Below are 23,686 nucleotides of genomic sequence, written 5' to 3' on the forward strand. Positions count from 1 at the left end.
TATGTAAAAAGTGGTATAAGTAAAAGCGGCAAAAAATACAAAACTGTAACAGGACAGCGTCCAAAAAAGCCCCTTAAGACATCTTCTGTAGGTGCTTACCAGCTGTTTTCACTTTGTGCCAGAGTGGGTACAAGGTGGTCGAGGCTTCCGCTTCTGTCGTGGGCAGTGCAACTTACCTAGGAATAAGATCCAAGTCTTTGAGGAGCTGTTCACCTTCAGCAAATGAGGAGGAGGAGAAACTCTTCTTTTGTAGTTGGAAGATTAATTTTAGAGGAAAGGCGCATCTGTACTTAATCCTGTGAATGATGAGAACCTGTAATAAAGGCTTGAGTGTCCTCCTGCGTTGAATAGAAAAAGGGGTCAGGTCTGAGAACATTTGAATCTGATGACCTTCCATGTCGATATGTTCCAAACCTCTTTCAGTGGTAAAATAGTGGGGCTCGACAATCACGTCCCTTGGGGGACCATCCGGTCTCAGGGCTGCCAGAGCTCTATAGGCTCTATCAATTTCCAGATGGGACTCCGGGAGATCCGGTAATAGACTTTGTAAGAATCTCTTTGTGGCATCTGTAACATCCTTCACAGATCCAGAAAATTATTTCTGCGGGATCTTTTTTCCAAGTCATCAATTTTAAGTTGCAGGTCCTCTATCTGGTTGTGTAGTAAAGAGATTTCTTTGGAATGTTGTGAAACCTTTAAAATGGTCTCATCCAGTTTGTTTTTAAATCTGTCATCAATTCTGGTGCCCAAATTTTGTAAATCCTGCCGCAATTCGGAGGTAATGGTTACTGTGACTTTAGCTAATTCTGTTTGCAAGAGCACTGCCACATGTGAAAACAACCAGCAGGGAGCTCTGAAGAAGAACTTCAAAGCAGGAGGGTCCTGAAAGAGGACACTAGAGCTGGATCCAATAATATGGACTAGGTCTGGAGGGCTAGTAGTTTTTGAGTCCCCATTGAGATGAAGCTGGGAGTTGTGAGCAGCATATAATAGCGGATCTGAGGAGGGGGGTTAGTGTGGGCTGTGAACAGGAGATAACTGCTCCCCCCGGGTGCCGGCTGGTGAGGAGTGGGGTGAGGATTCCTCCCCTCTTATATTATTAGAGCCCCCGATCCTATCTGGTAAGGGTGTCCTCTTAGCTGCCAGATTTGCAGAGCCTGCAGCAATGTGCTCGTCCTGGGCGGCTGCCATCTTGGCAGTGACTGAAACAACGGGAAGTGGTCTTTAATCTTCACCCCTGACTTTCGGACCATGGTTCATCCGTGCAGGGAGATGTGTGGTGCCTGCATGTCTCTGATATCGCGTGGCTGTCGATGCATGCTGTTAGGAAAGATGCTAAGGGATCCGAAGGGTGCCGAGCCGACAAGAAGGTGTCCTTCATGGACGGAGGCGCATGCCCACTCCCCAACCATTCATGTTTGATTGAATGTGCGTTAATGTCTTTAGAAGCCAATGTTTTAAGTTAATTGCAAAGCACCTGCACATAATAACATCACCACAATCTGAGGCAAAAGTGGTAACATGTTGCCAGTAGAAAAAAAATGTTTTTCCTATACATAAAATTTAAATTTCAGAGTATGAGTGGGGGTTCAATTTTTTATTGGAATTTTTACCAACTAGTATACTAATGGTTCGATATGAAATATTTCCCCAAGAATTTGCCCCTTTTTGAAAATAAAAAAAATAAAAATGGTGTGGGCTCCTCCAAATATTCTAATAAGACCCCTTTTCTAGACATGGATCCTTAGTAGCCTGGAAAAGGGCGGCAGCAAGCTTTACCCCACTTCTGTTCATAACAGGTCATATGACGTCCCTCAACAGTCGTGTGGTGATTTCAAAAACTGCCCTTCCACCTGTGGAAATGAGTACCCATTTTTAAAAAGGATCCTAAAAACATCTTACAAAGAAACAGAACATGCTGCTTTCAAATAAAATAAACTTAATTTGTTTTAGCAATGAACAACCATATGATTCACTGTGAGTGATGTTAACACACTAAAATGTCACAGCTAACTTACAAATCCCCTTTTGGCCATACCATAACAAGATGGAACCCTTGTTTTTACTTCTAGAGAATCTGTTAATTACATATTCCACTGCAGATTCTGCAGATTTTTGCAGAAGTGAAATTTAGATGCAAATCGACCCACCCAGTCAGGTTTAAAAATTCCTTCAATTTACGTAACAACCACATTTTTTCCTTTAGGACATGTTCCCCTGTACACCAGGTAACTTTGGTGACATTACTATGTTAAGAGAATTTACAATCAAAGTACATCTAAACTTAAAATAAAAATCTATGTAATTGGGTTAAATGTCTTCCCCTCAAATATGGCCTTAGATTGTACTAATGCCATATGACTGTGGTAGGGATATTAGTCTGCCCTTGAATGTGATGGCTGCTTTACATTTCTCTTTTTGAGCTTTTCCCCTCTATTTCCACCCGATACTCCAGCTAATAATATTTTCTGTCCTAGGGTGGCTACACTCACTTATCCACTGCATCTATGGAAACCTCATCACCTTTGGCTGCTCTCAAAATAAAGAATGCAAACATGTCCATCATCTCCATTACATAGGGGATAATTTGAGACGTTGGGTCTGATAGTTTTTAAAGCTCTCCAAGGCTGGAGAAGATACACTTTCATCAGTAAAGTTGGGTGATCCAGCAAACCTGGAATAACTCTAGTCCAGGACTGAAAACATTTGCTAACAAATAGCAAATTATCTAGGTTCACTGATGATCAATAGTTATTTAATAGAAATTTTTTTAACAATTTTGTTCTTCAGTATATTTGTATCCTTTAACTCAATAAGTTAAAGGCCATCTATGTATATGGGTCAAATCCGTGATATTATTGAATCCCTGTATGAAAGCCGGTAAAATTTTGTTACAGTTGAACTGAAGAAATTTCATTGTATTTCACATAAGTCAAATTTCTATGCTCATTTTTAGTTGAGTTGACATAAAGAACATAACATATGATGTCTATTACAAATACTGTAGTTTCTTATGCACATCATTTAGAAGTAACTGCCAAATGTTTGCTAATATGTATTCACTATAATGAATTTTTGCTATAATACTGAAACCCAATTTCTGTATTTGATGGTTTTTTTTTAATTGTTAAACATTTTTCACATCAAAAAAATAAGATGTAATAAAAAAGGTTAGATGTAATACAAAAATGTAACAGTTACATTATTATTCATATTTGGTATAATGTATTGGCCCTTGCCTAAACCTGTTTTTAGGAAGTATTTAAAATACATATGATCATTGGGTATGAGGTTCAAAAGACACCTATAATGGGTTACCATAATAGGTATGGCAATCTATGATGACTGGTAAACTTCACAGAGGTCTCCTTTTTGCCAGCACCTAAGAGAGTGCCATGCCCATCAGCATTATGGTCAGTACTTTAGAAGGGGTATGCCTTCTCTAGGCATCAGTATGGCAGGGACCACATGACATAAAAATACCATATTTAAAAAAAAATAAAATAAATAATAATGTTAAATTGCGGTGACCAGTAATGTAATCATTTAGATATCTGTCCATGAGATGTACAGTTGTTCTTACTTTAGCAACTAATGGACTTCAGACATTTGCCAAATGACAAAAATACCAAACACAAGGTTGATGTTAGCAGGGCAAACTTTCCTTGGGTTTCTTATATTTTATGTGCATTTTAGGTTGTTGCTAGGCTTCAAGATGTTATGATGTTCACCACTATGGCAGCAAAATCCTTATTCACAGTGCCCCTGATTCATCAAGCAGAATCGGATTATCGGTCGGGCATTCGTATTTGCGATCCGAAATCGTACGCCATCGCGCTATTCAGCAACTGAAAAAGCTCGCGGCTCCGGCAGCTTTACACTGGCGAGCCTGCATTAAAAGTCACTGTTCCCCTAAAAAATCATTCTTTCTAATGGCATACACATTACCCATAGCCCTAAAAAAAAATGTTTGCGCTGTTTAAATGTTTTTAACATTTATGTGCGCTAAGAAAAAAGCATATTTTTACTTTCGCGCTTCCAGCGAGCGCGGATTTTATTGATGAATCAGGGGCACTATGTCAAAAATCAAATCAAAGCCATTAGGTGGGCATAAAGCTAGAAGATAACTGATCCTAGTCTTATGGATTTTGTGGAAGACCTGACACCCAAGACCTGTCAAGACCAGACCGTGTTTTATGACAGTGAGGAGTTATTTGATGACAGCGGAACGGTAAAAGGTTAACCCAAAGATAGAGTTGGCTACATTACACTCACAACATATTGATTTGGAAAAACTGCACATTTATCAACTCCTCTCACTCTTTTAGGATTAAAAGCATCATGTATGAAAAAACAAATCTGGAAGTCTGAATATATATTTATTTCTACAAACCAAAACACAATGGAGCAAAATGTTAGCCACAATGTTAATTTGGTCCATGGTATGTTACAAGAGACAGAATATTGCCACATGTCAATGCAAAAAAGCATTGTGGATAAGACATTATTATTATGCCAAAACTAAACTAGGTTATAGATGTATAGAATCATGAGCTCACACAACTGCAATACAAAAGAAAAAGGCTCTAAAACAGTCCAGAAATACAAAGAAAGAATAAAAGTACAATTCAACAAAGCTGAAAAATATTAGATGTAGATATTATGAAACTGGCCACTCCAGGAGAAGAGAACAAACGTCTGCTTATGGCCAAACACGTAGTAAGTACAAAAAAGCAAGATATTTTTCCTAGAGACTGTAAGTGAAGAACTAACAAAAATGTTCAAATGACTACTGAGATGAAATACAGCAACTAAAACAAATCAGTACTTACTGTTATATATCAAAAAGGATCAGTAACCATCTAGGATCACAGTGGTTTGCACCACTAGAGCTGAAGACAGCCAACAAAGCAACAAATACACTGTCAGCTAGACTGGGGGCTACCTGCAACCATGTAGGATAAAAAGTATATTGCAAAGCTACTAAAAAGAAAAACTTAACATTGCAGAAGAGTACTGTCAAAGTATATCTAAAACCAACACTTTTTTTTATTTTGCATAAAAAAAGAAGTTAACAAGGGACGTTAACATTTCTGGAAATATTTTATTATTGTCCCTGCTCTACATGATTTGCACTGTATATAGTATAGTAAACATTGACAGCAGGACAGAAAGTGATTGTAAATCCATCCCAAACCAGCTGCAGATCTAAATAATATGTGTACTTCTGCCATGGACCTGTTTTTTTAAAATAATGTTATCATTACCTATTCGTAAAAAAGTTTCATTTTAAAAAAGGATAAAATTAAAATAATACTCTTCTACTTTCATCCTTGTACATTAAAAAAAATAGTGTTACTGTAAATAAAAAGTATACAATTTATTCTATAATTCACCAACTTTAAAATAGAACTAACATTTGTACAAAGCATGGCCTAGTTAGTTCCAAACAAAAAAGTAAAAACAAAAAAAAAATATTAATGATTAGAAAAATAATATTAAAAAATACGCAGATAAATAAAAGCAAGGAAACAGGGGAAAAAAGGTGTTAAAAGAAGACTGGTCAGGGTCAATTTAGGATTAATAAAAGGTCAAATTGGAACAAATTTTAACTAAACAAAACTTTCTTTGTGGTTGGGTTGTTTAAATAAATCATATGGAAAAAAGTAAATACAAGTACAATCGTCATTTGGTATCTCTGATTCCTCAGTGTGTTCAGTGGTTTTAAATACTGTGCCAGAAAGGTTATTTGACAACAGAGGCTATAATAGCTCCTGTATTTACAAAGCATCTCCTGACTGTCAAAAAGACAATTGCTAGCAATTGCAAAAGAGAAGCAGCAGCCAAGTCTGCCCTTTGCACTTTGATTAAGCTAGTTTTGGGCATGTGTAGCGCACTGAATGTCCACAATTTCCACAACTGATTAAAAACAATTTGATGAATAATGCCACACAGTAAAACAAAGGCTACATTAAACAGTAATAGTTTACTTAGATCTGAATAACTAGTACAGTATTGTAACAGTATTGCTCTTTTATATAGTTTATACTGTATGGAAGTGAGGACTAAACTAAAACTTTACCCATGACTAGTTTCCATGAATAATGATTTTATTCAACATTGACACTATTTAATACAGAGACTACTGATGACTGGTTTTGCATGACTTATTGGGGTTTTCCCCCCTCTCACTGTCTCTCAATTTAAAATGTTATGTGGTATCAGTCCTAACAGAGCAAGTTTGTAGCTTGAACTAATAAACTTTGTGACCAAATGTTTTTTCCACAAAAACAATTAGAGTTAGCCTGATAATCCCGGGCCTGCAAGTCAACAAATTACAGTATATAAAGTATCATATTATGTATAATATTTACCTGATGATGTAATTATGGGCAGTGCTATTGTAGTCTTTGAGTACCATAAGCTTGGTCTGTTTTTGGACTTAGTGGCTTCACTAAGGTAGAAAGTACAGATTGCAAGACTTCAGCCAATTCTCCTTATATTAGGCCTGATTTTTTTAAGCTCTCCATGACTAGAGAACATAGACTACCTGGGTGATCTAGCAAACAAAATGGACCTGATCCAGGACTGAAAACATTTGCCAGTGAAAAGGAAATTATTTTTATGAAATCTATTTCAGATTTGGTGGATTACCTAGGTTCTCCCATGATAATCTATCTTCTCTGGCTTGGTGAGCTTTACTAATTCAGGCCCATTGTGTTGGCAATAAACATTATTATATTGTTTTGCTCTATACAGAGGGGAAAGGGAGAGCGACGGAGCGGCACCCTGCTGCGCACTCTCCCCCTTCCCTTGCATTAGGATCGCTAGTCGTCCATCGTCCGTGGATCCGCCAGGACGGTCGTTCGGACGATGGATGACTGGAGCTGTACACATGCCAGATTCTCGCCCGATATTGGCCCTGAGCCGATTATTGGGCAAGAACTGTTGGACGTGTGTACGTAGCTTTATTCACTGCTTGTAATCCAGTGAGGATTCTATTTTTATAGTTTCAGGAACAGGAGTGAATAGGAGGCCTAGTAAATGCCTTTATTATTTCTATATATGATCATTGTGAAGATCTACATGAAGATGAATCTCTGCCCTAATCCACAAAATTGCCAACAGGCAAATTTACCAAAATTCACTAATTGCATGTATATTATCAGCAAGGGGGGGGGGGGCTAAAGGTAGGGGGGGGGGGGGGGGGGGTAAAGGTAAATTGTTACATAAAAGTAAAGTATAAAAACAGTCTACAAAATGACAATATATTCTTTCCACGCTCATTGTATAAAAGGCATGCAAATGGGCAAAATTTACAGTGTATGAACAGTTAAATTTATAAAACAAATTGTACAAATTGTACAAACTGATACAAACTGTACTTGCATCATACGTTAGCTATTCTTTCTCAAGAGATTGGTTTTGAAGAGTAACTGTTGGGAGCTCAAGCAATTCAATGAAGGAAGGATGGTAAATTGAAAGATGCACTTGATTACCAAGTACACCCCTTCTCAGTTAAACAGATTGTACTAATGAATCACATTTTGGTAGTTGTTGTCAGAGAGGGGCCAAGATACTTCACAATCAGAAGAAAACTGGAATCCCATTGATAACAGGATGCATGAATTAATAATCAAGATATGGGTAAAACCAGAGTATATTTCTCTACTATATAAAGTCATGAGCAAATAAATTTACCTTCTTTTACAATTCTAAAGTTTTGCATATCAGGACATAATGATAATAATAATCAGGTACTTAGAATGGCATAAAGCCGTAAATACAAAATGTAAAAGCAGTGTGTGAAAAAAACAAGCACACCCTTATCACATCCATTGAAATTTGAAGGGTATGTAGCCCCCTGGTGCTGCTAACAAAATACACTTGATTAATTCATCATCAGAAAATGTGACCTCCTCTCTAAATGTGGAAGTTTCTGGAGCATTTATATGTGTGGTTTCTAATCATCTTATTGGCTTAAATGCTAGAATGCTTAAAGCTCCAAATAATAAAGGTAAACAAGAAAAGAATGTAATCCACCCAATACAATAGAAAAAATAAACTAATCACAAAAAGGCCATAAACAAAGAAAGAAGAAGTTTAAAAATTAAATTCCTTGCTGCTGTATTAAACTGTATTCATCAGTACCAGCCAACATAAGATTGTAGTCACTACATGAGCAGGAGTAGATCTGTACTGCAAGTTGATGGACTTCCTTTGCTGCAATTGCATGACTCCCCATATTCCAAAAGTGCGACTGACTGGTTTTCACCCATACAGTCAAGTTATTTGGTGAGTGGCCAACATTCTATTGTCTGGACATCCTGGTTCATATAGGGAGAGTATCATTATAAAAAAATCTAGATATTTGATGATGTCTATGTTGAATAATTGGAGGATTGTAGGTGTTATTTTTGGGCACTTCTGTTTAAATTGATGTAATACTTTTATTATTGCACTCCTATTCATATTTTCAAATACTTTTGCAACAATCAGGTGTGTGTTATCACAATGCCAAGGACAAATGATATCAACAACAATCTTAGAAAATTACAGTCCAGGCAAAAAGTTAATAGTGCCTGCCTAATCCTCCAGATTACTATATTTTAAAATTAGTACAAATTAGCCCATATAGGTAGAACATCTTGGACACAAATGCCTAGTTTTCCTTATGTTGAATGTAGGGTCACAAGTTCTTACAAAAGATAATAATAGGTTAAGGGCTACAAAACTGAAAATTGTCTTAGATATGGTTTACAAATGGTAGATCACCTGGCATGTACATGTTACGATTGTTTGGACATCGCTTTTAAGAATAGGAAAAATCTGCCTATAAAAACTAGAACACTCCACTTTATATACAGGTAATATTCTTTTTTTCATTAGAAGCAATACCTTAGCTATACTCCACTCATTTTTAACTATTATATAAAAGCAGTGATATGCTGTTAGTGGTGCTTCTTCATCTGGGTTTTCTCAGCCATATTCACCTGCACAGGCCAGGCAAAATCAATTACTTTCTATGGGGTTTGTAAGAAGCCATTACTTTCAAAGGGCCATTTGCTTTCAATAGAACATTCAGAATCAATGTCACCTTAAATTATGCAGCATTTATGCCATTTTATTTTTATTGTACCACTACACATAACAATGACATACATCAGTTTGAGTTTTTTTTTCTTGGTTCTTTTTTCTTCCTCTCTTCTTGTGATTTTTTTTTTATTGCAAAAATTGGTCTCTGTTTAACTGCAAATATATTTAATTCATCCAGATACTATAGCAATGGGTCTCACACTTTACAATTAATGAGGGGCTTTTTACACATCCTGTCCAATAATTGATCATTCTGTTGAAATCAGTTAAATATATTTTAGGTGCTTCAAAACAGGTGCTTACATTTCTTACCTTTCATGTCCTCTGGAAATCAGCCACAGGTACCTTAAAATGAAGAGCTCTAGCTCTGACTCAGAGAAAGTTGACTGCTACCAAAAAGACAGAAAGAGACCTAATTTTCAGCATGCTAGCCAGGGATAGGTTTTTCTTCTCATGGTTTAGGAATAAGGATTTCTTTTTACATTTTCAGGAGGAAAAGGCAGAGGAGATGGCGATGGCGGAAGATGGAGATGTCTTTTGGTTCCTCCTTGCCGGAACTAAGACAATATCCAGGATGGCTCAGGACCAACTGGAATCAGATTGCAGAGGAATCAACAACTTTTCAAAAGTAAAGGTAAGTTTTTTTTTTAAGAAAGTTCCTCTTTAACTATACGCATTGTCTACAATATAGACCTTTTACACAGGATGTGCAAAATGAGCCAATTGGGTTTCCAACTCAAAGTTTGCAATAGAATATTTTAATCATTGTTGCAAAATGAGTCAATGGCTTTTTTTTACCAAGAAGAAGAGAATTACCACCTATGGACGGAAACTGTAGCACTGTGGCTAAAGCAATGCATTTCTTTCATCATTATTGTGAGCATTACAATGGACAAATTTGTGTTTATGTCATAGAACTCAAAACTGGCAGCATGATACACCACTCGTCATACACAGGATTTTATAATGAGCAATAAAACTTGTTGTACTTGTCTATGTGCACATTACTACCAACAGCTTTAAAATATCAACAATACAGGAAATGTTTGTAATCATGGTAATGCCATCCTCTAGCACCCTCCACTCTCCTAGTTGTTAAACGTTGTTTCTCCTACCCACTTCATCTCTTTCCATTCATCTCCCTGGGCCTTGTTCTTAGTCTTTCTACCCTCACTCCATTCTTCATTGCCCCACCATGTTAGAAGTTTGACTCCAAAAAAATATAACTGTAAAGGTTGAGTGGACTGATTTCAAAGAATCCTAAACACTATCAGAATTAACTAATTCCTTTAATTAGTTGAGTGAAGTTGCACTTTAAAAATCCACACACTTTAAGGGTCTGGAATAGAACAGATAAAATAGTGGTCTGACTCGGGGCAAGCACCTTTTATTTGATGCAGAAAATATAAATCTAAATAAAGATAAAAGTTCAAAACACCCACTGTTAAAATATAAAGAGCAGAAATAAGAAAAAAAGGATACATGACCTTACTTTTATTTCCAGGTGACAAATAACCTTAAATCACAATCCACAGTCTTTGGTGTAAAATATATTAAAATAGGATTGCTCTCTCAAGCTTTAGACTGCTGTGAGACAATAATGTACAGGGCATAAGAGCAAAGCACAGTTTAGACATAAAAGTTTTAGTCATTTTTGAAAGGCCTCATACTATGCTCCTCCTTTTAACACCTATTTTTAAATTACTAACTCAGTAATGTTAGAAATGATGTTTTCCATCATAAAATTATTGTATTATGCTTTTGGCTTTGAAATGCTAAAAAGAAAACAGAATGGAATAAATGTGTTTCTGAATATAGATCTCCTGATGGGTATTTTTTATTGGACACTGACTGTGATTTTTCCACCTAAAGGGGATTTTTTGTCATTGGCATGAATTGCTACTAAAAAACAGTGACATACGTATTGTGCCTATGCACCCTCATACATTTATGTTTATACCTGTATACCAGTAGTCTGTGATTTATGGCACTTTTGCCTCCGACTTCTGACTTTATGGCACTTTGCCTCTCACCAGACATTGGCGGTGCCACTACTTTACTGTTTATTGTTCTCCTGTGAGCGCGCTAGAGAGGAAGATGGCTTAGGACCTGTACAAGATTCTTCTGCCTTCTAAGTCATACATTTTGTGGATCTGCACTTTCTGTACCTCTCCTATTGCATCCTCATCTGTACCCTGCCAATTATAAGATCAACAGTTATGGGTGTGTGGAAAAAAAGCCCTAACATGGTCAACTCTACAAAGTGACACAGTGTAAAACAGACTATGGTAGGTCAATAATGTATTGCAGGCAGTAATGGTGTTTTTTGTCTGCGTTTTTTTACATAATTTATAAATTAGGGTTTGATGGGTTACATGGTGGATTATCAGAAACATACCATTCATCATCATCATGGTCATTTGTTTAAAAGTCTTTTAGTGACTTTCTTGACTGAAAGCAACCAGTACATTAAAACCAAGCTTCAGGCTTGGGTCTGTAATTTTCACATGGTCTTATTAGTTTGTAAAAAAAAGTTGAGAATACATAAAACTAGGATGATAAGGATTTCTACCAGTACATAGGAGTCAATAGGTAAAGCCATACGTAATACTGGTAAATACCTTTCCTTTTAGTTGCACTAACATGGTTTAAATACTTGCAGCATTTTTTTCCTTTTGACAATTTTTTTTTTATTATATTACAATGTGCATTTGAACTTCCCAGCAAATTTGACAACTCCAGGAAGTGTCAACTCCCAAACACAACCACAGTTCCTCTTCTCTACTGCTGCATCATAGTCCTCTGGGAGAGTATAAACATTCCATGTGTTGGCACAACTCCTTCCCTACTTTTTGAAGCTGATGTAGGAGAAGCAAAGAGAATACTAAAGAGTGCCACTTGAGTGCCATTTCTAAATCTGCAGCTGCTGACATCACATAATGATGGCAGCACCCAGCAGCAGACTCAGACCTTTGAATATGACCAGAACATAATAGCAAGCATAAAATACATTGAAATACACACATATAATATTATGAAAAAATTGTTGATCAAGTTATCAAGCCAACACTTTGGCAGGCCTTAAAGATTCAACACTCAGCTTGCAGTGGGCTAAAGCAGTGGGCTAAAGCCGTTGATGGTACTGATTGTGTTCCGTACAATGTAGGACAAATTACAGGGTATGCCAAAGCCCTGCTGGCAACCAGGAGTGCTTGTCACTGGAAGGGGGCTAAGAATAGGATAAATAAAATAGCCCTACATTTTAAGTAAGGATGCTGAGGGCCTGCCTACAACACACGGTGCCCGGCCGAGGCAATAAAAGAGTATGTAAGTAAATAAATAAATATAACCCACCCCTTTACTTTCACTAATATCACTGATATCTTGCAAATACGTAGGTATTATGGTTCAAGCTTTACCCTCATTATTCAAACATGCATTGGAAACATTGATAAGGTACAGAATTGTAGATCAAGAAGGTGCAAACACAATCACTAAGCACAGTGTGGACTAGCTGACCTTAACACAGTAGACAATTCTTAGCATTCTTTAGTAAAGTGACTCAATTTGACTTGAAGTTGTTCTCTAATTAATGAGCATGTTTCCTATACAAAAAAATAATAATTATATATAGTACAGCTTATTGAGACCATAAAAGCTTAAAGAAGTGCAAACTAGTTTACTTTTATTCAGCCCTTAAAAAAGACCATCCTACAAATCCATTCTTGCTGAAATCTTGCATGAAATTAAATAGAAACTGTTTATATACATAATTTAAATAGCACATTTTCCTTTTATGGAAACATTTTGAAAATATTTTCTTTTTTAAAAAAAATTATAAAGCTCAAAACAAACAAATAGAGCCTTGAAAAGCTAATCTGACTGTGCGCTGTCTCTGCACACTGAATGCGCAGAAAACTCGTGGGTTGCTAGGTTGCAAAATTTCAATATAATGATAAATTTATACTGTAATTTACATATTAAAAAGCAAGCCATCAAGCACAAGGCGTGAGGTGAAAATTACCATATAAATATGTAAGGTTTATTAAATAAAATAATCTATGCCTTTCTCTGAGATATAATGGACTTCTATATACATTTCTCTCTGTATTTGGGTCTACAATCCTCCACTACTTTCTCTGACTGGAAACTGGCATTCTGAATAGATGACTAAATAGTCAAAAGATAATTACACAAAACTGCAAGGTGATATTTTTAAAGCTTAAATTTATGTGAAGCCAAAACCTAATAGTTTGGGTTCAGTACTGAAATCCAGGGCTTGGTTGGAAAGATTTCCAGGGAACTTTGTAACAACAACACAATAGAAATAAAAAAGAAGAAAAGAGTAGTAGTTTTTGTGTTTTGTTTGTGTTCTATTTGGGCGACATTTCTTTACTTATTGCCTTGAGACACAACAAGAGGTAGCAGGAGACCACTCAAGGAAATAATTTTCACCCCGTTACAGGTGTCCAAATTAGAATATGTCCCCTCTTCTTGAAGGGTCTGAGGGAGAATATCCCACAATAAGCCTTAAAAACCTGACAGACATCTAACCTACCCCTAGTGTATCCAAACCAGATGAAAAACATTTGTCTGTATGTATTAGCGTTGCTTGAATTTTCTTTTATATATTTGGCCTAACTGAAGCATAAATTCTGGATTGGGAATATTAAAATCTGATGTAGTTGGCAACAACTGTGAGCCCTCACAGTTTCACCTGAACAGGGTAAAGTCAGTGGTTGAAAATATATACATCACCTTGGGAGGAAGTTTTACAGTGAATGGCATTTTCATTTTTAAAAGACTCTCATTTACGACTAGAATTCCAGAACCTGTAAATGGACTTTGGTCTTTGTCACTATTAGCAGCTATTGTCATAACTTGACATAACTTGTCATACACTCCATTTCACTGGATTGGAGTTTAGTGGTGGATAGGTATGTAAATTATGTTCTAATTAGCATGTTAGGTGGTCAAAAGAATCATGGGGTGGGTCATCAACAGCATAGATCATGAGTACTTAAGCCTGTAAATGAGAAGCGTATAAAGATGGTAAAGCGGGGTTCTAAGCTTTCAAATGTGCAATGTATAGGGTTCAAGGTAATCAAACTTACATGTTTCAGAACAGTGGACAATTCAATTGAATTCACTTTGTCATACCTGTATGTGCCTCAAACTCTTTCAAGTGAAACCCTTTACACCAGGGATGTCAAACTCTGGCCCACAACATCATTTTTTTTTGGTTGTTAAAGAAATCCTAAATATGAATTGCAGCTGGCCTTCACTGCTTTGAAATAGCACCGCTACTACAATTCCTGGCATTACTCGCATCTATAGACCATCGGGCTCTCTGCCTATGTGTGGCCCCACACTGGACTGTTTTATAGATGCAAGTAATGGTGGGAATTGTAGTAGTCGTGCTAGTTCAATGAAGAGGGAGTTCCAGCGATGGGCCACTCATAAGATTTATCCCCGCATTGGTCGTGTCTGGCAATTCCAGCACTTCCCCTCAGCTACATGTGGGAGGTGACAAAAGGCTTTTGGAGTTACCGGGGCTTCTTGGCGACCCATGGCCTTGTGTCATATAGCTGTGTCCCAGACTGTGTGTAGCCTGCTGTTATCCAAGTGTATGATGCTGTGGTCACTGCACAATTTCCACGCTGCCTTTCTGACACAATGCCCCAGGTCCGTACACAAGCTGCTCATCTGCTCTCTATGTTCAGCACATATCTGTGTGAGCAACTATTCTCCAAGATGAAGATGAACAAAACATTGCACAGGTGTTGTCTTATTGATGAACACCTTCACTCAATTCTGAGGATTTCCCCAGCTCAGAGCCTGACCCCAAACCTTGATGAACTAGCATCCAAGAGGTGATGCCAGGTATCTAGCATGGACCTTGAATAAATGTTTTCTTTATGTACTTTTCCTTCCTACTCCAAGGCATGGACTTGAATGCTTGGATTTTCATAGAAGAAATTTTTTTGTATTTTTGTTAGCCTGTGCAAAAAGGTTACCATTGAAGTTTAACTCAGAAGACAAATAGAGAAAGAGACCTAAGATTTTTTCTTAAATAATATTAAAAAAAAATTCTTATGCCACTTTTTTATTATAAGCTTGTTCTAGATTGAATGTTAAGCAAAACCTCTTTGTTACCATATGAAAATGTTTTATATCTCATGAGAAGTAAAAACCTATTTTTTTTCAATAAATTTCAAGGTTGGCCCGCGACTTTGTAAGTTTTTAATTTTGGCCCTCTGTGTATTTGTGTTTGACACCCCTGCTCCACACATTCCATCTCATGCTCACACAAATCCACCACCTAAATGTGTGCTTTTTCGTAATTATTTAAAATACACACACATACATATGCTGTCTTGTATATTTTCTATATAAATTTGTCCATCTTTGTGATGTGACCATGACATGACGATAGTATCAAAGAATATTATTATGACTTGTCACTAAAGCTGAGGCACCACATTGCTCAGGTCAGGGTCATGATAGCAGAAAAAAAGCACCAAATGCTGTATTTGTTCATGAATCGGATAATAAAACAAACCCTCTGTTTGCATTCTTCAGCACCAGATGAAAAGCAAATACTGCTTCTGTTGATACTAAGCAAATATTTTTTTTCAAGCATTAGTCCCTTTAAACTCACTAAGACAGTGGCAGTTTTAGGTCATGTTCCCACTTCATTCATGACCTGTGCTCAAACACATAGGATGTTATGAATATAACAGTGTTTTTTTATCATGGATGAACTGTGTGAATGTTTTACATCTCCAAGGTCTCATTTGCTCCAAATCATTGCCCATTAGTTTAATTCTCAGAGCGCTGAGTTATAAACACTTTAACTGCAGTAATCCTATGGGACATGTCTTGCAGAAGAGAAGGAGAAATCTTTTAACTAATGCAGCTCCCTCTAGATTTATTCTCTGCAGTAGATACACCCTATTTACATTTCTCAGAACTTACAAGTTATGTGATGAAATCTCATTAAGACTTTAAGACGTTAACAAGATATTCTCTTGCAGCAAAAAAAGTCAAATTACTACCACCTAATTAAATGGGGTAGATGGCACTGATCCAAACGCAAGCATTATAATTAAAATATGCTGTACAATTGTGTTTTGCCTTTTCTTTTATATACAGTATTTCAGCTGGGTGAAAAAGCAAATTAATGAACTTGTTCTTATAGTCAGGATTGTTGGCATAAATTGCAGATGTAAAAAAATATATTTAAAAAAGTAGAAAAAGGAGAAATTTCTCAAATGTAGACACAATTTACCCTATTTGTTGCAAACATTTTTTAATCGGTATCTCAAAGGTTGACATGTACTTTGGCAATTTCAACAGCTTTGCACGTAAACATACAAACAATAGAATAACTTAAAAAAACTATTCTACCTTTATGAATACAATTTCCAGCTTGTGCTTAACAAATGTGGGTATCTGTTAGGTATATATAAGGCGCTTATTTTTAAAGCTGAAACGTATGCAGGAACACTAGTTTTCCTGAATTTTTTATTAACATTGCCAACACACTACTTTAAATCTCAGAGCTAGTGTCCTCCCCTTTGGAAACATAACAGCCACTCTCTATATATAATCGGCTACTTAGATTAAAACATTTTCCAAAATGGCCCAAATTAGTGACGTGACACATCAGGTACAGAGTCCCTTTACTTCTGAACTACAATTTGAGAGGGTCCTGCAGTGACTATGGAGTGTAGTAAAAAATTGTAATGAAATTTTATTAGTTAGCTTTTTTGAACTGGTAAAAAACAATCCCCTAGAGTACAAAGGCTAGACATATCTTAATTGTAGGCATAAAATATGAACCAGCTTTAAAGTGTTTTTAAATCCATGCTCCATTAAAAAAAATCTATAAAAATGTTAGTTTAATTGCTTACACTTCCTAATACCCCTCATCACACGCACGGCTTCAAGACTTTTCTAGATCTGCTCTGACTCTGGAATGGTCTTTCTCATTCTGTTTGCATGTGTTCCTACCTTTTGCTCATTTAAAAGAGCACTCAAAACCAATCTTTTTTACTTACTTGCCTACAGCTTGCATAAGGTATTATGGGGCATGTGGTTCCAATTCATATTTTCAAGAGATGACTTTCTTATTGTCCCCTGAATTGTGAAACAAATTTAGGAACAATACTTTAACGTTTCACTTCCTTTGAGGGACCTAAATTACAAATTGGCAACTGAACTAATAGTGTGTTACTACTTTAAAGATCAATTCTAATATAGAATATGAACTACAATGGAAATGTTGGCAGAGGTCTATGTATTAGTAGTATTGCCCAGTGGCTCCAGCTGGCTTTCAGTTGATTTTTTTTAAATCACTGACTATATATAATGTATTGCATGACACTATGTCTCTGTATTGAGGAGATCTGGGGATTTGGGTAAGGACACGTCTAGAACTTTGGTATAAGAATAAAATTCTGTGCTGCTCTGCTCGCTCCCCAGTGTTGGTTTTTAAAGAGGGAGCATTCGCAGATTCAATAGCAGGCTGCAGTGAACTGTACTGAGCTGCTCTCTGCCACCCCGATTTATTCTCTATTGAGCTGACGTGGGAAGACTCTACATGTACATGTAGCATCTTCTCTGAGGTAGCAGTTCACTTGCGTGATAAAGCAATAATGATGAAACCTGCAGGAGATGTGGATAAAGCAAATATACACAAGATGAATGACAGAAAAAGCTGCAAGATGTTTTCACTGCAGGTAAAGCTGTATTGCTTGATACCTTTCCAGCAAGGAGAATAGTAAGCAAAATAGCAGCGACATAACAAAATCTCACTCCAAATCACGAGACAGGCAGTCCGTGGCAGCAGTGCTTTGGATTTTACGCTGCAGATATTATGAGTTATATGACACAGAAGTGCTTAGGCACAGCAGGTGCACTGCTTTTCTTTTTTTTGAGGAATTTAAAGTAAAAGTTTTTTCTTGCAGAGTATTGCTGAGGCACAGGTAACATTTCTAGATGTTCCCTATCAGTTAGCAAATCGTCACCATTTGAGGTTAAGTCTACTTTAAGGATACAACAAAATGGGTTCTAAAAATAGGATTGCTTTTTTGTGGAATACATTTGTCCTGTTCATGTTTTACTGAGGCTTTTGTTGTGACTAACGGATTTACAATAGATTGTTCCTTTAGCCATTTTCTAACTATTCCTGTACCTTTTACAATTGTGCATTTTTCTATCATGGACACAATTAACAGTGCCAATGTTACTGGAAATAATGTCTTAAATCATTTAAAGCAAAATGGTTCATATTCTGCACCAGCATCTTTGCACAATTATATTTTAAATTCAATGGTATTACTATAGCATATATATGCAAAGGTTGAAGTGAAAAAAACGTTTTAGATATTTTGTAGCCAAGAAAAATGAACAAATTGCATGAGTACATTACTAGTCAAGGTAAAGCTACTAAGTTTCTCTAGACCTATCCATTCGATAACTGAACTTGTGGAGAAGGCCTTACAAAAACAGTAGGAACCTTCTACCATGTGGAAAGGATGTAGCTAGAGGTTTTTGGGTACCTGAGCACTACAGATGACCAGATGCAGCATGCAGATACAAAGAGGTACCTACTATGTAGGGAAGCCTTTCTCAACTCTTTCAACATGGGAGGATCCCCTTGAAATACCTTCCAGGTCTTCAGGGAACGCCTGTGATATATAGCCACAGGTCACAGTACATTAATCTGGTGGTCAGTAGGAACAATAGCTTTTACATTGCTGCCAAGTGATGAGAAAGAAATTGCCTGGAGCTGATGGTCAGAGGACAGAAGGTGAAGGCTTGTATGGCAGGGAAACACTAAGATTAGGGATTAGAAGGATGTGATAAGAGCGTGATTAGCTAGAAGAGGTTGAGATGCAGGGAGGAGAGGTTATAGAAAGTAAAAATATTTAGGAAGAGAAGGTCACTTGCCAGGAAGTGAAGAGAGGTGAGAGTTCCCCACCTGTCTGCCCAAAAGGCGGGGGGGGGGGGGGGGAGTTTTGTTTTGGTTATGTCGGGGCAGTTCTTGAGAGCAGTGTTTCCGGTATAGTGGTTGGGGACCCATCAGTAGGTGTGGTATCTCCCAAAATCATTCGAAAGTAGATAGAGGTGCAGTTAGTGTGGTGCAGCTGGTAGGAGTTGGGCTGAGGTGGTGGCAGACCCCAAGGGTGTCAATAGTGGTAGAAGCAATATTTTTGAGGACCTGGTAGTGGCTCAAAGTGGCTTGGTAATAATAAAATGATCGCTTGGACCATTATCCTACAATATGGTGGTGTTGTATTTCACTTTTATTTAGGAAAAAAGGCAAGAGTGGGGGAAGATGGTTCAAGTGGCTGTCTGAGTGGGGGTGAAGCAGTTTAGTACTAAGCTCCAAAGGTCACGTCACCCTTAGAGATAGCCAAAAAGATCACTGGAATCAGTCGTAACTGATCTAAGAGGCACAGATTTTGTTCATTGCTCAAGGGGCCCCTAGCAACCTATGAAGGAACCCCAGTTAAGAAACAATGATGTAGGGTAAGTGGTCATAGCCTATACATTTCAGAGGTTTTCATAAAAGTGTATGTTTAGCCAAACTGTTTTTCCCTGTTTTGCAAAGGGAGCACCAGACCATCCATGACTACGGCACAGCAGAGGAAGCCATGAACTGCTCCTTTCCCAACTTTAACCCAACACTCCCCATTAAATAGACCACACCATCTGTTGGATTAAATTGGCCATAGCAGCTCATTTATTAACCGTTTATATATAATAACAATCTTTATATATATATATACATGAACATATGTAAAACATCAAACAACAAACTTCCAAGCCAGTCCTTGTTTTCTTTTTAGGTCCATGCAACGATTCCTCCCATCAAAAACCTTTTCAAAATACCTCCGCTCACTAACCAGGCCCCCAGCCGCTATCACACCGCCTCGGGGACAATTTAGCGGATAAGCCCTTTTAACACCTAGCCCCCACAACAACCAAGTGTCATGCAGGACCACCACTGACGAACAGAGCCCACCCCCTGATAGGCCCTACCCCCTTTTTCCCGAACCTAACCCATACATGGACCTAGCACAAAACCGCCCTGCTGCTATGACAATTGCCTGGCGACATTTAAAACCCGCAAACAGGGAGGGAGGGTGGGAGTCGCTTGTTCCCAGGACATAAAATGACTGACCCCCTCCCCTTGTGCCCCCCTTTTAAATCCTGACCATACTCCTCCTTGCACCACTAACCCCCCAATCACATTATACTTTCCCGCCCTCTCTACCTCCTTTTTTTTTTTTTCTTAAATTCACGCACTTTCTTTCCCGCTCTCATTATTTTTTTTTTTTTTCAAAACTTAACCCCTGCATTCCTATGTTCCCTTCTTGCCCTGTCATGCTGCCCTGCGCTTAGCTAGCTCCAGGCCAACTTTTTCATAAAAGACCCTGTTTAATTCTATGAACTGTTGTGATGAACTATTGTATAAACAAAAATGCAGCATGCCCATAGGATACAAGACAAAAGAGCCTGTTCTTGAATTGCTTCTGTGTTAGGCAACATCTTCAAATGCAGCACAGTGCACCTGGTGGGAATCAGCCCTGGATAGAAGTAATAACTAAACAAAACTTCCAATCTTTCTATACTATACTATATGCTAAAACTAGAAAAAATTTGTCCATGGCTTGACATACACTTTAAGAAATTAATCAGACTGAAAAATCAGTCCGACCATGTGCTCTGTTATATTATTATTATTATTAATTAATTTATTTTTTTGTGTTAACCTCATTTTTCAGTACCAAAAATAAAGAAGCATTAGCATTTTCTAAAGAGATCACCAAGCAGGGTATGAATCTAGGCAGACCACAAATAAACAGAAAATAAATAAATCTGTCACATACTTGCAGACAAACTGAAACAGTAAATGTGAATATCCATTTTGTCTCTTCCTAAACTACCGACAGGTGTCAGTGATGGCTGCAGGCAAAGTTACCAACTGATGTTCAATAAACCTAAAGCAGGACTGCAACCAACAACAATTTATTCTGGTTGCCTTGTTTCAGATATCTGCTGATTTGCATATAATCAGAAATTAGGAGAAAGGTATTTCTATTATGCTTCACTTAAAGATCTATACAGTCTACATAAGGGTTCTTCATTATCTGATTTTTTTCTCATCATAAAATGTTTGCCTTCCTTTAACATTAAGTTTTATAGATAAGCAGTCCAGCCCAGGGCTAGTGAATGTTTTAGCATGAAACACAGTACTAGCATCAGGGAAGCAAAAAGATTAAATAGTCCTAAAAAAGCTATATATATGTCCCCATGCCTGAAATGGAGGAATCGTAATACACTGCAATAATTTAAAAAATATAGGTATTAAAGTTTTACAGTGACTCATTATCATTATATTAGTGTCATTATAAATAGAAGCGGTGACAAAACGTCTATCTTTAAAAGGAAAAAAATACAAAAAGAAAAATCCCATTGAAACTCTGAACCTGGATGTAATAGAAATGATAAAGTCACACCCCTTTGGGAACTTTAGAAGTTCCATTATTAAAGAATCATATTTAAAAGTGTCATACATGACACACTGGGCCTGATTTATTAAAGCTTTCATAGGCTGGAAAGGATACAGTTATAACCCCACTAATAAATACATTGTTCAATTTATTTTTTCTAAACAACTGGACCTACTACAGGTAATCCAGCATACCTGGAATGGATCTGGTCAAGGATTGAAAGCAATTTTTTAAGAAATGTATTTCAGGTGTGCTGGATCAAACAGGTTCTCCCATGATAGTCTATATTCTCTCTACGTGTCTACGAACATTTTTTTATAAATTAGACCAATTGTATATGTTCTGTTACCTCTTATGTGCTGGTATGGGTACCTGATGAGTGATCTCTTGAGAATCTGTCATCTTGAAGATGCTTCAGTTCTGCAGATTCTGTTCTTTTTCTCAGCCTGTTGCATTCTCTTTGGTTCACCATCTAACCTCAACACCCTTGTGGCATCATCATAAAGAGTGGGCACTGCCTGATATTTTATTTGACATGTTCCAATTCAATACAAAGATTACTTTCTGTTAACTACATTTCTGATCTAAAAAATCATATTGGGATTTCTAAAGAAATACTTAAGTAGTGCATATGTTTTTTAAGAGTTTTGTTTAAAATCTTGCAAACTGAAAACTTTTATAACACTTTCTTATGTATCCCTTTGCAATTTCCAGCTAGCATGGGAGAAAACAAAACAAAGTTTAGATTTACTCTAGGTGCAAACTTTTGTCTACAATAGAATCAGAGCATCTTTACAATCTACCCTTCCTGTGGTGTACTAATGTCTATCTCTGCTTAGTTTGGTATTTAATTGCTTGTTTGACCTTCAGCGGGTTATTAAGAAATTCAAGGAAATAAAGAAAGCTGGGGACATATTGTTTCTCATAATTATCTGATTTTTGCTAATGCAAACATTTTTATCATGTACCTAAAATGCATGTTCAATCCAACAAAAAAAAAAATACTGCCTAGGGATTTTTAACTGTTAACCTAGATTATCAAAGCATAAGGTGTAGCAGTCTTACAAACCTTGGCATATCAAACACATACTAAAGTTAGATATCAATTGTAGTTGTAAACAGTATTTATCATTTATCATATTTCTGTTGACTTTCTGTTGCAACTAAAAGCAGGTGGCAACTATGTGTATAGAATTCCAAACAAATGTATGTTTAAACCAGCTTTAACCAAGTATATAAATCTGTACTGTATATACAAAGGGCATTGGTACTTAAGTCATCCTTCAATATAATAGTTTCCTTTTCACCTATTAAAGAAGGATTTATAAAAGAACAGAACTGAGTAGAACCTAATCTGGGATCAAACAACAATATACTCAGTGTTAATAAATATATTTATGTATTCCAAGTAATAAAGAACTATATCTTTCATAAAACAAATTAAATATCACAATAAAATATTATTACCTGTTAATCTTTGTTTTTCAGAAAACTCCAATTCTGTTTTCAGTGTAATGCATATAATTATATAATTAGTATTTGAATGCCTAAAACGATTTGAAATCAAATGCAACATGATGATGGAGGAAAGGGTCATCTCTACTGGTTTACAATATGGACTATAAGATTGTTCAATATTCATACTTAACGTACACATATTTATCTTGTATAAATGTTAGAAATGCTATCCTAGATAACAATGATTAAGACAATTACAAACGTTGAAACAGGGAGGAGTAAAGAAGTCTTCTACATTAATGGAAAGCATTGCCAAAGGCCCAGCACCACCCACTGAACCCCTCCTGCTCACACACTTGCTGGCTGATAAGCTAAACTTCCTACGTAATTGATGTGACGATCCTTAACTAGATGAAGACATTTTTTTTCTGATGACACAGCTTGTTTTCTTACAAAAAGCAAAAGCATAACCATGCCCACCAAATTGTCACGCCAATTTAGAATGATTTCCATGGTTATCGACAATGAAAAAAATAGTCATACCAGAAGAATGGGCATTAGAAAGTTGGAACAAAATATGATGGGGGGGGGGGGTCTAACAGAAT

General features: G+C 36.8%; 1 protein-coding gene across 1 annotated transcript in view; it reads right to left on the reverse strand.

Moving 5' to 3' along the window:
* The window catches only part of TMEM132C (transmembrane protein 132C), a 264,466-nt gene that overhangs the window by 164,763 nt on the left and 76,017 nt on the right, over positions 1-23,686 (reverse strand). The window lies entirely within an intron of this gene.

Source organism: Pyxicephalus adspersus, chromosome 6 (genome assembly GCF_032062135.1).
Source record: "Pyxicephalus adspersus chromosome 6, UCB_Pads_2.0, whole genome shotgun sequence".
Classification (NCBI taxonomy): Eukaryota; Metazoa; Chordata; class Amphibia; order Anura; family Pyxicephalidae; genus Pyxicephalus; species Pyxicephalus adspersus.